Raw genomic sequence first — 15,465 nt, forward strand, 5'->3', positions numbered from 1 at the left:
ACTGAAGATAGCAAGTTTTAATGAAAGTCTTAATCCAAACATGACCATTGGAAGCAGGTTCTATATTGCAAAGGCTTTCAAACAACCCTATTTCCACCGCAGCCAAAGGGAACGTGGAAGCCAGCCGAGAACTCCTCCCTGCCTGGAAAATGCTTTACACTTTTCTTTTGCCTTTGTGTCTGGCTGTTGCTTCCCCAACATGTTCACATGAATGTTCATTCTAAAGACCCGGGCTTCATTTTAAGGTCAGCCTTCAATTTCTAGAGAATATAATTTGCTGCTATTTTTAGAGCATCATGATTGCTTATAATAACTAATGAAAAAAAAACTCAACAGAGAAATAAATGTGTAACAGCTGTGACTGCTTAAACTTGATTAAAGGCAGTACAAAAAAAAAAAGTAAACAGAAGAAGGACTGTGACAGTAGCTGGGGGAGACACCAGTACCCCTGTCATTGTGAAAAAGTCTCACAGACAGCACTTTGCTGCACTGGAGAAGGCAGGCGGTGTCTGTGTTTAAAGTTTACTGTGTGTCTTGCTCGGGATCAGTGTTGTAGTGAATAATTTATAGCCGGCATGAATGAGCTCATTAGTCACCTTTTCAGACTTTAAATGAGTTTTGTGGTTGTCATTACTCGAGCCTTCTGTTCAGCCACCGAGGAAAGTGACAGTTTGGCAGTTGACTGCCTTCTTCTGGAGGCTGCCTGTTCCCCTTCAGGTCTGCGCTGGCTTTGGTATTTCATTGCAGCCTGCCCTTTTCCAGCCCTGGGCTGGACCAGGAACTCTCACTTTGCACCCCACGTTTAAAATGAGCCGTATTTGGGAGGGAGGGGCTGCTTGAAAACTAAACCTTGCAGATGGAATTGGAGTGGATGAGGTGGGGGTTTGCAGTGACTCAAGAGGCGGCGGCAGCAGAGCAGTGGTCCCCTGTGCCGAGCGGGGTATCTGCAAGTGTTTGAAAGCCAACAACAAGAGCTCGGGGAGCTGGTTGTGAAGCAGCTGAGCTGGGGTGGCAGATGCTGCAGGAAGGGGAGGCCATGGGAGCTGGGAGGGAGAAGGGTGTTTCTGAACAGGTTTGCCACAATTTGCTTCTGAACACCAAGATGGTGCTGCTGGAGGAACTTACTGGTGCAAAGCTGGTTGAGCCAGACTTCCGGGGTCAGACCACCATCTGGTTTTTGGTGAGGGGTTGATCAGAAGGGCTTTCAAGATCACAGTCAACATAGAGTTGACTGTGAGGCCCAGGATGGTGGAAAAGGGTCTTCAGGCCTTCCTCTTCCTTTCATTTTCCCACTCCAGATCAGCAACAGAAACCAGACCTTTGCAGCTGCCTCCTCCCTGTGCCTTTGGAGACTTGCCCTGGAGGCTGGGAGGTGGGGAAGATGATCCAGGGTAGCCAGTAGCAGGTGGGATGTCTTTGGAACAGATGTCCTGTGGTCCATTGCCCCCTTTGAATTTGGCTGGGGCAGCCTCTGGAGAGATTTGACATTCATCCTTCCGGAAACCCAGGACACTGTTAGCATGTGTACCTGTGGTCCTTGGCCAGCCTCAGTTGGCACGTATGGTGGAGGCATGGTTACCTGGGGTGTCTCGGCCGAGTTCCTAGACCCCCGCCCCGCGCTCTCTCTGATGTTGGCCACAAGCAACAGGCACGGAAGGCTGCCATCACTGCCGTGGGCAGCACCCCCTTCCGGGATCCGTATTGTTAGACAGCTGGCCTAGCCCCACGTGTGGCATGTAGGAAAGATGGAAGAAATGCCAACTTAAAAAGGACTGGCCAAATCTTTGGAGCCAGTCAGTCATACATGGCTTAGAGAAGTGAGGTGCTGCTTGGACACGCTCACAGATCCAGCCATTCACTTACCTATGTGGCCACTTCTTTTCCTGCCTCACCATCCCTCAGTGTGATTGGGCTGTCACATGCAGCCACACCTCACCATCCCTCAGTGTGATTGGGCTGTCACATGCAGCCACACCTCACAATGGCTGCGCACCTGTGCCTGCACCTGACTCTCAATATTAAAGGCACAGGAGAGAACTTGTATGATGGCCAGGAGTTGGAAAGGGGGGGCTGGGCAGTGTGCATGCAGAACACCAATTGTTGGCCATGCTCACTACCCAGTGGAAGAAACCCGTCACATTTGGCTGTTGCCATAAGTTGAGTTCATTGCTGAATTCCAAAAAGAACTTTATACACAAGCTATGTATGAGTGGTGGTTTAACCTAATGCTATGTATTTTTCCCCTCAAGACTGACTTATTTGAAAGGCAGTTACAAAGACAGAGGCGAACTCTTCCACCTGCTGGTTCACTTCTCAAAGGACTTCAGTGACCAGGGCTGGACAAGGCCTAAGTCAGAAGCTGAAATCCCATTTGTGTCTCCCACAAGGAGGGTGGAGGCAGGGTCCAAATGCTTCTTTAAAAATATATATATTTATTTTATTTTTATTGGAAAGTCAGATATACAGAGAGGAGGAGAGACAGAGAGGAAGATCTTCTGTCCGATGACTCACACCCCTCCCCAAGCAGCCACGCAGGTGCAGGACCCAAGGCTTCGGGCTGTCGTCAACTGCTTTCCCGGGCTACAAGCAGAGAGCTTGGATGGGAAGTGGGGCGGCTGGGACATGAACTGGCGCCCATATGGGATGCTGGCACGTGCAAGGTAAGGACTTTAGCCATTAGGCTACAGCGCTGGGCCCAGGGCCCAAACACTTGAGCCAACTTCCACTGCCTTCCCATGTGAGTGACTAAGGCGCTAGATCCAAAGTGGAGCATCCTGGGTTTGAACCAACTTTCACATGGGGTGCGGGCATTGCAGGTGGCAGCTCAACTAGATTGCAGTGCAACAAGGCTAGCCCATAGTCTCATGCTGTTTCTCAGAGAGTTGATCAAAGATGACATTTTTTGCTTTGTTTTAAAAGGCCATTGTAGAGTGAAGACTTGTTTTCTTTCCACATCTCTCTGAAAAATAAAATGAGAGAAGTTATTACTTGGTGTGGGTGAGACTTGGCAGACATAGCCACCAAGACTCAAGAGACTGTGGTACTTGGTGTACTTGGAGACAGGAAAACAAGAAAAACGCTTTAACATTTTGGCGGCGGAAAGGCTGGTGTTGAAGCTTTGCTTTGCTCATCTCTAGACGTAGCAGGTACCAACTTCAGAGGGGGACAAACAGCATACTTTTTTGTTAGGCAATCAATAGTTTTGATTTTTCACTGTGCCACATGTAATAAGAAATATAAGGCAGGGTGCTTTGCTCTCAATATGCTTACAATCTGACATTAGATATCTGGTTGATTTGTTACCAAGTTATGCCATACTGTATTGATTATGACATAGGAGCTGAACTTTTAACTTTTTTAAAACTAGTGCCTTTTCATTCTGATTAAAAGTCCCCCCTTCTTGCTTCCCTCTTTACATCTGGGTCACAGTTTTTCCTCTCTGGAGACCTGCTGCTCCTATCGGCCACACCTTTGATTAGGAGAGCCTTTGGTTCCTACCTGGAACGTGGCTGCAAATGCTGCATGGGTTCCTGGCCCCATCACTGACTTAGCTGTGTGACCTTGGGCAGGTCGCCAGACCTCACTGGGAGTGAGGTTAATAATAGTCCCCACTTCGCATGATTAATGTGAGCTTGAAATGAGTGCATATTTGCAAAGTCTTGGAACACTGGCACAAGTGAGTACGACACAAGTGCTTGTTAAACACAGTCAATCCTCGTTATTGGCAGGTTCGGTATTTATGGATATGTCCCCTCCCTCAAATGAATTTGTAATCCCCAAATTACAATCCCACATTGCTCTCACGTTGGTTCCCTTAGCAGGTCAGGCTGCCGAGTCCCTGCCTTGTGCAGGGCATCCCTTCCTCCCTTCTGAGGGAGGAGATCAGCTTTGACAACATGTTTGTTTTCCTCCAGGTGTTAGCTTATAAATTGTTTGCACCTTGCTCTCCCCATGGGAGGGTGTCTTCATAAAGTTCATAGTACATGTGTATTTTGAACAAACTGTGTGGATTTTTAAAAAATGCACTAAAATAAGCTTACCTTTAATTCCATTTTCCTATGAACTTTGTTAAGGCTATGAGAATATGAAAATGGTTCAGAGAAAGGAGACCTGCTGGAATGGCAGGGACTGCTGTGGCCATGTCATTGCAGTAAGAAGCTCCTAAGTTCAGCAGTGTCCACATCCTCACCATTGTAAACAGTGTCCTAATGAACACCGTCCTAGATACCTTGTTTATCCGATACATATCGCACATTCTTTTCTGGTCAGCCACTGGGAGAAACGCTGGCTGTCCACTCCCGAAGCAAAGGCCTGAGTCCAGGTTGTAATGCCAGCATCCTATGGAAAAGTGCTGGTTTAAGCCTTGGCCGCTCAGCTTTCACCCCAACTTCCTGCTAATGTTCCACAGCACTTGGCCCAAGTGCTCGTGCTCTGCCACCCATGTAGGAGACCAGAATAGTTTTCCTGGCTGCAAATCTGGATCCGACATGGCTGTTGTAACCATTTGGGAAGTGAACCAGTGGGTGAGAGATCTGTCTCTCTTTCTCTGTCATTCTGCCTTCAAATCCATCAATCAAGCTTAAAAACGGGGGGTGGGGAGGGCATGAATCTTCACACAGGTGGTCCATGGGGGGAAGTTGACTGTCATGTTAGGATTTCTTTCCTAGAAACTGGAAATTGAAGATTGCTGGCTCTGCTCATTTGAATTCTAATTCACTTTGCCTGCCTGCCCTCTTGCACAGTTGTACCCAGCCACATTCCATCATTTACATCAGCACTGGCCTGGTGATTCCTTTGAAGTCGGTGCCAATCTGACAGGTGAAATATCATGAAGGCTTTAGTTCACATTCCTTTGATTTTTATTATGGTTGAGCATCTGTTGGGAGGAACATTTCCATTTTTTTTTTGTTTCCCTTTCTGTGAATTTTCCCTAATAGGATGATGAATTTTTTTTAAACTTCTTGAAGTTGTGACAGTAATAAAATTGTTAGCCCATTTTCACGTGAATGGCAAAAATCTTATTTTTGGTTTGTCTTTTATTTCTGAGTCAGGATACTACAAGTATACCCGGACTATTATGCAGTCAAATGTCATATTTGGGGTTTATTTACTTAGCACAAATCATGCTAAGTGCTAGGGCATGTTACATGTTCTTTATGGATTTGAGTACATTTGGTCCTTGTCACAACCTTATAGAGTTGATATTGTTAACGGTTGTCTTGTTTGAGGATGAAGCCATCAGGTAGAGAAAGGGGCAAAAGCAATTGCCCAAAAGCAATCAGCCAGTAAGTGACAAACTCCAAGTACACACCTGGTGTGTGTCTAACCACTATACCACTCTGGCCTTGCTATGAAGCTTGTGTGTGTGTGTACTGGGGAGGTTTTCCTTTTGTCTAGATTCAGGATGCTTCTAGTACTGCTTCCTTCTGAAGGAACAAGTTTCTGGAAGCCTTACATTTCCTGCTGTAGGCTGGCAGGAGGCAGCAGAGCAGCCAACACACACAACCACCATCTGCTCATGGTAACACCCAGGTGTCAGTGTAGCATCCTGGGGACTTGAGTCCACGGGGAGGACTTGGAGCTCTGCATTGGGTACTGCCTGGTAGCTCTCCTCGTCTCCTCTGGTGACAGATGGAGATCCTTCGTGAGCAGCATGATTGCATGGGGAGGTTGCTACGGCTGGAAAGGGCTATGGAGTGTGTATACACGCACACACCGACACAGAAAGAGGCAGGGAGATATCCTCTATCTGCTGGTTCACTCCCCAAACATCTGCAACAGCGGAGGTTGGGCCAGGCTGAATCTAGCAACCAGGAACTCCAGCCAGGTCTCATGTGGGTGGCAGCCACATAGGCCCTTAGGCCATCCTCTGCTGCTTTCCCAGGCACATAGTAGAGAGCTGGATTAAAAGCGCAGCAGCCAGGACTGAAACGAGTGCTCCCATAAAGAATGCTACCCTTGCAAGCTGCATCCCCAGCCGTGCGCAGTGTAGGACCCTGTGTGTGACTTCACACACGCTCCCAAGTCTCATCCCATCCTGGAGGGCACTGGTGTTGCATCTTTCTCCTGGTTCCCTCTTAGACCTCTTTGTTCAGTACTAGGCACCACACAGATAGATAACTCAACACATACTTGTTGACCTAACGAATTGAGTCCATCTGGATTCCGGATCACCGGTCTGCACTTGCGTTTATGTTCAAAGTTGACAGATACCGTATTTCCAGTTTGCCTCCAGAAGGCAACATGACAAGAAGCGGCGAGAGTACCTGAGCTAATGAACTTGGCCTCACCGGTTCCACCACACTTTTCCTTGCCTCACACCCCTCCTCCAAGCCTCCTGGCTCTGTTCCCTTCTGGAGAAGTACTAAGAAGGCTTTTCTCAGGCTCCACCCTTCAGAATCTGTCATGTAGACAAGAAGAATTTACAAAAGGGAAACCCCAGGCGAGGGCGAGCAGACAGTCCAAAGGATGCCTGACCAGGTTTTCCAAAAACTTCCCAAGAGTTTTAGGGTCTTCCAGCTGTAGTGTTCACGTAGGGGAAGTAGGGTGCCTTCTGTTTCATTTTGAACCATTGCCATGATCATTCTCCTACCTTATCTCTGAGACTGTTAGTCCAGGGTGAAGAAATCTCTCCCCTGTCTTCTCATATCCAGTTGTTTCACAAACCATCCTCATTCTTCCTCTGAAGCCTCTTCTGTATTTCAAAGGGTCACAAAGTAGCTCCACAGGCCAGCAGCAGCAGCAGCTGAGGGTTGGGTGTCGGAAGGGCAAGGAAGGCAGGTAGCCTCATTTCAATGTCTTCTCTCCAGCTGATTCTCATGGACTCTTAAGTTCAACAACCACCACTTGTGTGGAATCTCACAGCCAAGTTTAGGACACAGTAAATGTATCAGGTATTCATTGCAGAAACTTTGGAAAATGAACAGCTATGAGAGAAGCAGGCGAAAGAGGTCACTCTGTAACTTAAATATCACTGTTTTTAGCATTTTCTTCTCCTAGTTGTACATATATTAAAGAGTTCTTCTATTCACTGGTTCAATCCCCAAGTGTACACAACAGTCAGGGATGGGTCAGGAACTCAATTAGAATCTCCCACAAGGGCGACAGGAACCCTAGTTACTTGAGCCATCACTGCTGTCTCTTAAGGTGCACCTTAGCAGGAAGCTCAACTAGAGCAGGAAGCTGAACATAGGCATACTGACATGAGATGCGGCCTTCTCAAGCTGCGTTTTAATTCTTGCACTAAACACCTGCTTCTAAAGTGCATTTTATTACTATTGTTATTTGAAAGTCAGAGTTAAAACAGAAAGGGAGAAAAGGAGAGATAGATATTTTCCATTGGTTGGTTCACTACTCAAATGGTTTCAGTGACTGGGGGAGCTATGCCAATCTGAAGCCAGGAGCTTCTTCCAGGTCTCCAATGTGAGTGCAGGGGCTCAAGGTCTTGAGCCAACCCCAATGCTTTCCCAGGCCATAAGCAGGGATCTGGATTGGAAGAGGAGCAGCCAGGACTAGAACCAGTGTCCTGTGTGATGCTGACACTGGGTTTACTTCAATGGTCTTACATTTTCTTTTTTCTCTCCTAGTTCATCTTGGATCCACCATCCCATTTATCTCTTTTAACCCTGTTTTATGCAGTGCAGCTTCTGGGCTCACAGAACAGCTAGGGAACACCGCTGTTATCTGAGCTTAGAGGGTATTATAAGCCAATCACCCTGGCATTTATTCAAGGAGTGTCATGATAGATTTGTCCCCTTACCACTAACATGTACTTGTAGACATAGAGACCTTGTCTCAAGCACTTAGCATAGTGTTGTGAACTTGGTGGGCACCCAGTAAGTACTGATTCAACACGTGAGTGTATTTCCCTAACACAACAAAGTCATGTTTAATACTTCTGCTGGTTTCATTCATTTCTTTCCTGGAACAGGTGTTGAGAAACAGCAGCATGCTGTGGTACTTTCTGAAAATGCATGTTCCTGGGCTACATTCTGGGGGACTGTGAGTCTCTAGGTGTGGCTTCCCAGGTGGTTCACATGGGCATCTTGGGTTGAGAAACTGAGGCCTAGAACATCCACCCACCGTTACAGTGTATCCTCCTACAGTAACCTCCCATGCCCAGGCCTGTTGAACCAGCTGTTCCATCAAGTCCCTTATCTCAGTTTAGAAAGGGAAGAAGGGGGCAGTCATCTGACTTGGCCTAGGCCAATCACAGTATTTCCTTGAGATTTCGAGCAATGTGGTAGAAGACCTGAACACTGTTGACTCAGGTGGGTGCCAAGGGTCAGAGGGACCTCAAGACGTGGTGCTGGCAGCCAGGGACAGCCATCAGTGAGCCAAGGCTACCCAGCAGCAGGGAGCCAACTGAACAGCAGCCCAGGGCACCTCCAAAAGTTCATGTGACTTTTGTTACCCCCAATACACATTTTCTATAAATCACATGCTTTGCTTTCAAATTTCAAATTTTGCATCAAAACAAGTTTGTTTTTTAGTCCATTTGCCACAGACTTTTGGTAGCCCTCCTTGTTATTCTGTTATAGGGTGTGAGCGAGATCACACCAGCCATGTCTAAGGTTTATTAAGGAGTCTTTATTAACCAAGCTTGGTGATAATAGAGCACACTAGAAATAGCAAATCACATGTCCATACGGCAATCCAACCAATCATAATCCAACCAAACATAACCCCTAGAGGAACAAATGGTCATTATCCTTAAGTCCATCCGTGAAGCTGAAGACCTATGTCCCAGCTCCCCCAACAATATAAGTTATCCAAAGAGACATGCTATGAAAAACCTGGACATACTTACAAAGCTACAGACATTCACCTTTCCCTGGCTTCTCTGCCCACATTCCACTACTGCTAGGCCTCACCCCTCCTGGAACCTCTGATACTACACAAGCCAGAAACAATGTTAATATATCCATGGTCCCATCTAAGCAGTACACGGGGACCATGCTCAGGGGATTACCTGTCCTGGGTCAGCCAAGTGTCAAGGTGCCTGAATAACGGAAGCACCTGACCAGAAAGAGAGCGAGCCCCAACTTCACAGGCCTTTTAAAGGGGCTTGTGAGGGGAGTGGTTACATCAACGCAATACCATCCCCTCTCCGATGATAGGTGAGTCACAGGTGGGCAGGAGCAAATACCTAAGTGGGGAGGGAGGAGTGGCTGAGGATGGAATTAACATTCCATTGCTGTTAGGACCTACCTTCAGGACAGAGGGTGGGGGGACACAGCCACATTTCATTTGCCCACTCTCGATGGGTGCACCCCATAATAATTCTGTGCTCTACAGCCCAGTGCCTAGGTGGGGCTGTCACACACAGGTCCCCTACAAATTTCCACTGCTTCCCAGAGTTCTAGAACACAGGTAGGATTCTGCTGCAAACCGTGTTTGGAAGACAACGTGTCGGAGAGTTCAACTCATTTCCCAGTCACTTCCTGCCCTCTAAGACACAGGGGTACTTTCTGAGAGAAGTGAGATGGTGGGGCCAGACCTCAAAGGGTTTGGTCCCTGCAGCCTTAGGTGGGAGAGCGTGTCCTGAGCCCAGCTTCTCAGAGCCCTCCTTTTGGCTTACCTCAAACATCTCCTTGGGGTCCCCTCCTCCTCTCCCATTTTAGATGTGCAAGTCCTGCAACACTTTCTCACAGTTCCTGCTGCTTTTGTAATGGAGAAGAGAAATTAAGAAAGAGGCTTGAGAATACAAGGAACCAAAAACACCACAGAGGCAAAGAAAGAGACTAATTAAAGGCAGCTTATCTCATTGTTCCCCACCCTCTGCCTCAGGCTCCCTCTGGCCCCAAGCTGGCCTCGCCCCCCCTCCACCTTTTTTGAGACACTGGAGTGAGTTTAAATGCTTGCACAGAGCTGTGGTATCAGGGTTGTGGTGTGAGGGTTGAGAGCGCAGAAGGTTCCTTTCCGGGAGAGCAAGGGGTTTTGGACCACGCCTCTGCTGATGTGCTGACGGGGCGTGACCTATAGGAGACCGAGCTTTGTCCCTGCAACTCCAGAGATGCTGCAGGTGGCCACCTCCTACTTCTGCTTAGTGACTTGGGGTGGGTCGCATCTTGCACACAATAAAGAAAGGGGTGGGGCTGGCATCCACCTTGGAATGTCTCCCCGTGGGCGTTGTCATAGCTCTGCAAAGAAAGTAGCCAGGGCCTGGTCAGAGTTGGAGAGGCAGGTGCTTCCTAAAAGGCCAGCTGCCAGTCTGCCTGACTCCCAGGGTAATTGGGTGTCCTCGGTTTTACATTTTCAGGAGCTTTTCCCTCTCATTCTCCTTCAGCTGGGTGGTACTGCTTGCCTTGGGGAATGCCACGTGGCACCTCCCAGCCGGTGGTCCTGCAGGTTTCAGCAAAGTCCTTGCATAGGCTCTGGTGGGCAGAGAGCCCTGGGCTGCGCTTCAGGGAGCCTCCCCGTGTGGCTACCTGGAGGCGGTGTACAACCACATCCTTTATGTCACCACCAGGGTGTCCTGTTGGACTCCGGGCTTTCATCTTCTCGGAAAGCAGCCGGTTGGTGTGCCTTGAGCAGGGGGTGGCCATTCTCTGGAGGTGTCTTGGCTCGCCATTGGCTGAGTGGTGTCAGTTGGTGTGTCCAGAACTCGGCTTGCTTCAGGCCCAGGAGTGGGCCGGGCACACGATCCTGCATAGTTTCCTCCCCACCCCCACCGGCGTGGCCTTGGGGATGCGCCTCTAGCCACTGCCATCCCCTGGCAGGCACAGGCCACCTGGGCTGGAGATCGGGTGCCTCTTTCCGGGGCTGGGCAGTGGGAGCCGGCGGAGGGTTCGGGGTCTGCCAGCTAATAAGCCAGGGTAGTTGGGGAGAAGTGGAATCTCCTCGCCTCACCCTCCCTTACGAGCCTAGCCCGCATCGTAATTCTTTTTATTTTTACTTTCGACCCATGTAAGGCATGCGGACGGGGCAGGAGCGTTCTTGCGACACGTTGCCAGCGGCGCAGCGCCGGAGCCGGGGGAAGGGACGGCCACGCGCCGGCAGCCCCCACCTGCCCCGCCACTCTGGCTCGGGGCGCGCGGGATCCCGAATCCACGGGGTCCGGGTCGGTCCCGAGGCGCCTCGCGAGCCGGACACTCGGGCAGCGGAGGCCGCGCGCAGGGGCCTCTCCGGCGGGTCCGCGCCGGACGCCCCAGGCCGCCAGCGGCCCGGCCCACGTTTTCCGTCTCTCCGACTCCCTCCGCCCCTGCGCCCCGGCCTTCCCCGCCCCTCCCCTCCCTCCCCGCGCTTCCCCTCCTCCTGCCTGGTCATGTGTCGCCTTTTTTTGTTTGCAGTGGAAACAATTTCTCGCCGCTCGGCGCGCCCCGGCCCGACGCGCCGCGGCGGAGGCGAGCGGGAGGCGGGACGGGGCGGGGAGAGCGGCGGGGCCGGCGGGAGGACGCGCGGCGCACCCGGCGGACGCCGCAGGTCCCATGCCGCGCCGCGACCCCCGCGCCCCTGCCCGCGGCCGCCCCCCGCCGCCCGGAGCCCCGGGCTCGCCGCCCCGCGCCCGCGCCTCCCTCAAGGGGTCCCCGAGCGATGCCCGCTGGGCGCCCGCGAAAGTTTGCCGGCTGCGCTGAAGGGCAGCGGCGCCCCCGCGCCCGCTCCGGCCAGGTGAGTGCGTGCTGCCCCAGCGGGCTGGGGGTGGGGTGCGAGCTTGAGGTCGTGGCGGGGAGGCCCCGCCGGGGACCCGGTGCCGGGCGCTCCCGGAGGAGCCCGGGAGCCCCTGGGGAGCCCCGCGGCGGCCGCGAGAGGGCCTGGCCCGGCGAGGAGCTCGAGCCCCCCGGGCGGGGAAGTTGCCCGGGCCAGAGTTTCCTGCTCGACGTGCGCGCCCCTTCCCGGAGCTTGCTTTCTGGAGGCAGAGTTGGTCTGATCTGCGAGGAAAGGGAGGTGGTCTCCGCTGCCCGGGCCGGGAAGGGGGTGCAGGCCTGGGGGTGGAGGAGACCCCACGGGGGGGAGGAAAGAAAGCAGGCTCCTAACAAAGCTCATCCCCCTCCCCCCCCCATACGCCGCCAAACCGTGCAGGCGGCGACCACCTCCGGAGCCCCCCGGGCCGACCCCTCCTCACCCCAGTTCCCCTTGAACCACTCTACTCCCCCGCCCGGGTTCTGGACAAGTTGGGGGGACGGCGGGCTCGGATTGATCTAGTTGTTGGGGCTGGCCGCGCCGCGGCCACTCAAAGGTTTATGACATTTGACCGGCAGTGAAGGTATGCGAGCTCTGATCGCCGGGTATACGCCGAGCCGAGCAGTTTCTCCGTCGCCTGGCAACGCCGCTGATGGACGCGGGGCGCAGCCAATCGCCGCGCCCGCAGGTCCCCTTGAAATGTTTTTGACAAGTACAGTAGATGCTAGTGGGGCGCCGGCCCTCAAACTCGAGGCCGCCTGGCGCGGCGTGGGCATCATTTCTCAAGTTTGTTTTTAAAGTCCATGTCCAAGGGCTGGGCCTTCACGGCGTTGTCAGTTCATTTGGAGGCTTGTTGAGATCAGTGAAGAAACCGAGCTTTCCTCCGTTAAAACAAACAAGGAAGCCGAACAAGTCATTAAAAAAAAAAGGCAACTGGAGGTTATGTGTGTGTGTGGGGAGGGGGGGCGCGAATCAACCAATTACAAAGCCTAAAAGTTGTAAGGAGGTGGCTCAGGGAATAACTATTTGCGTATCTAGTGGAGTAACCCTATTGGCAGCAGCTTAACGATGTTTGTTCAACTGCAGGCTCACGTGATGCCTCTTTAAAATAAGAGGGAAAAAAAGATTTGGCGAATTATGTCGTTAAGAGTATAATAATGGGAAACTCCTCAGCTGCAGTTTCTGGAAACTGGTGTTTTTTGGTTTTAACATGCATGTGTGGTGCTCGGCAGCCTGTTGCCGATTCATGGGGGTGCAGTGAGGACCGCACCCCCGGCAGACGACAACCCAGGATGCGGGAGCCCTCCCAGCCCCCACTCCTTGAGGCTGCCATTTTTTTCTCAGAAAAAGCATCTTGCTGGTAGTGTTTGTTTAAAACAAAAGAAAACATGGAGAATCGCGTGTTTGTTCCTTTGGGAAACTACCGACAGATAGGCAAATTAAAAAGAGAGCAGCATGTTGTCATAGCAACAGTGCAATTAAATTACTGTCAGCCATGATATCATTTTTCTGTTGGGAAGCTTAGGAGCCCTGAAACTTTCAATCTGAGATTGACTTTGGTGGCTTCAGTGGTTGTGCCCTGGGGCCGTGGGAGTACAGTACCCAGAACACCTTCTGATGGGATCTTGGGGAATGTTTGTGGGACTGGATCTTGCTTCCATTCATTTAGGTGAAAGTTGGAAGAGGGGTCAGGTTGCACTCTATGACTGCCGAAACCTTAAGATGTTACATTTGTTTTGTTCTCACACCTTGTGTCCTGTAGGGTTCTCGGTTACCCATCTGTCTGGCCCAAGGACGTTCCCTTGTGGATGAACCTGGAAGCTGCTGTGGTGTGCTTGGAACTTTCCTTAGAAGGAAGAATCTCCTAGCAGCACACCTGCCCCACCATTCCCATGTCATGGACACTCTGAGCGCCCCACGTGGTGCTTTCTGGAATCCCGTGTGATTTTCACAGCTAGACTGCTGGTGGTCATTTCAGATACAGTGTTAATGGACAGTTAGAAATTTAGAATGATGGTGTCTTTGCTTTTGATGTTTTATTCTATTTTTCCCAGTCCACCTCCTGATCTTACGTAAGGGGGCGGGGAAAAATTAGAAGCCGATACTGGGTTAGCTCTACCAAGAGGGTGGAGGCCGATTTGCTTATCTTCACTGTTCCTTGTATCTCCTTGGGGACGGACTTGCTTGGGTATCTGTAGGGTGGGGTCATCCCATTTGTTAACTGGTACCTCCTCTTCTCTAGCAGGTATTGTTTCTTTCCTTGTTCTTTGATGAAAATAAACAAGCCAACAATGGGGCTGGAGGGGAATGGCAGCAATTTCCCTCGAGTTTGCCTTCGTGTCTTGGAGCTACCAATTGCGCTCCTGATGCCTTTGATGGATTCTTTTGTTATTGTAAAGTGAAAAGGCAGAGATCTTTCATCCATTGGCTCATTCGCCTAATGGCCGCAATGGTGTGATGGATCCAGGAACTTGGAATTCCTTCCAGGTCTCCATGTGGATGGACGAAGCCCAAATTCCTGAGCCATCATCTACTGCCTCGCAGGCACGTTAGCAGGAAGCTGGATCAGAACTGGAGGAGGGGCTGGATTGCAGGTGTTCCTCATCCCCTGCTTAGCTGGCTATACTAGTACCACCACACCCCACCCCTTTTGTTCTCCTGGATTAGTGCGTTGCCTGAAGTTATTAGCTTTCTCTTTCTGGGTATAGTGTCCCAACAGGATGTAGCACACACTGCTTCCTCCAGTTGGATTCCTCAGAATTTTCACTTGCCAGACGGAGTCAGCCTTGCAGGTTTTGGTCCTGCCTTTTGTCGGGGTGGGAGGGAGCCATGAGAAGCGGATGGTGTTTGTGGTGGCTACAGCTCTTGTGCCAAGGCCGCTGGGGTGATTGTCACTGGAAGAAGGCTGAACTTCATCCCAAACAACTGCACTTCAATCCGCAGGTGTTTTCGGCTCCTAAGAAGACAGGTGAGACCAAGAATAAGTTGCCGGGAGTTATGCACTGCACCTGCGTGGCCATACCTGCCCTGAGATCTAAAGACCACTTCAGTGAGGCATCAGGAGGTCGTTGATTGCCTACTGCCCACCCAGGGTCACAGTGAGGGGTTGCATAGATTTAGGGAGAAGGCATTGTGAAATTTGCTATTCTTTTATTGGGTATTTGCAAGGTTGTATAAATTTTTTTAAGATGTATTTTATTTTTATTTGAAAGGCGTAGTTACAGAGAAAGAAGGAGGCAGAGAGATCTTCCATCTGCTGATTCACTCCCCAAAGGGATGCAGTGGCTGGGGCTGGGCCAGTCCAAAACTAGGCGTCTTCTCAGGGCTTAGGCCTGCCATCAGGCCCCGAGGTCTTTGGCCATAAGCACAGAGACAAGCTGGTGAGGAATGTCTGCTTTATAATGCACAGCTTACAGCTTTTAAAGGGCAAGAGAGGAAAGGGCAGGAGGGCAGACACCCCCCCAGCCAAAGACACTGTGATGGCAGTATGACACGTCTGTTTCTCTTGACCTTCTGGTCAGATTTTGAGCCTCAGGCCATTGGGTGATAAACTGTAAGCCACACACACCAGGTAGCAGAGTACCAGCCTGGGGCGATTGCCCACAGCTGCTTTTTTTTTTAATTTATTTAATTTTATTGTAAAGTCAGAAATATAAAGAGGAGGAGAGACAGAGAGGAAGATCTTCAATCCAATGATTCACTCCCCAGGCAGCCACGATGGCTGAAGCTGCACTGATGTGAATGTGATGCCAGGAGCCAAGGGCCTCTTCCAGGTCTCCCAAGTGGGTATAGGGTCCCAAGGCTTTCGGCTATCCTCGACTGCTTTCCCAAGCCACGAACAGG

General features: G+C 50.9%; 1 protein-coding gene across 7 annotated transcripts in view; it reads left to right on the forward strand.

The window, feature by feature from the left end:
- Positions 1–15,465, forward strand: part of FOXN3 (forkhead box N3) — a 341,535-nt gene that overhangs the window by 146,080 nt on the left and 179,990 nt on the right. The window contains exon 1 of one of the 7 annotated variants that reach the window (XM_058655363.1): positions 11,313–11,610. The exons of the other annotated variants lie outside the window; for them this stretch is intronic. The gene's annotated coding sequence lies outside the window, so the exon portion shown is untranslated. Of the gene's footprint in view, positions 1–11,312; positions 11,611–15,465 lie in introns of those variants that run through there. 7 annotated transcript variants of the gene reach the window in all.

This window comes from Ochotona princeps, chromosome 26 (genome assembly GCF_030435755.1).
Source record: "Ochotona princeps isolate mOchPri1 chromosome 26, mOchPri1.hap1, whole genome shotgun sequence".
Classification (NCBI taxonomy): Eukaryota; Metazoa; Chordata; class Mammalia; order Lagomorpha; family Ochotonidae; genus Ochotona; species Ochotona princeps.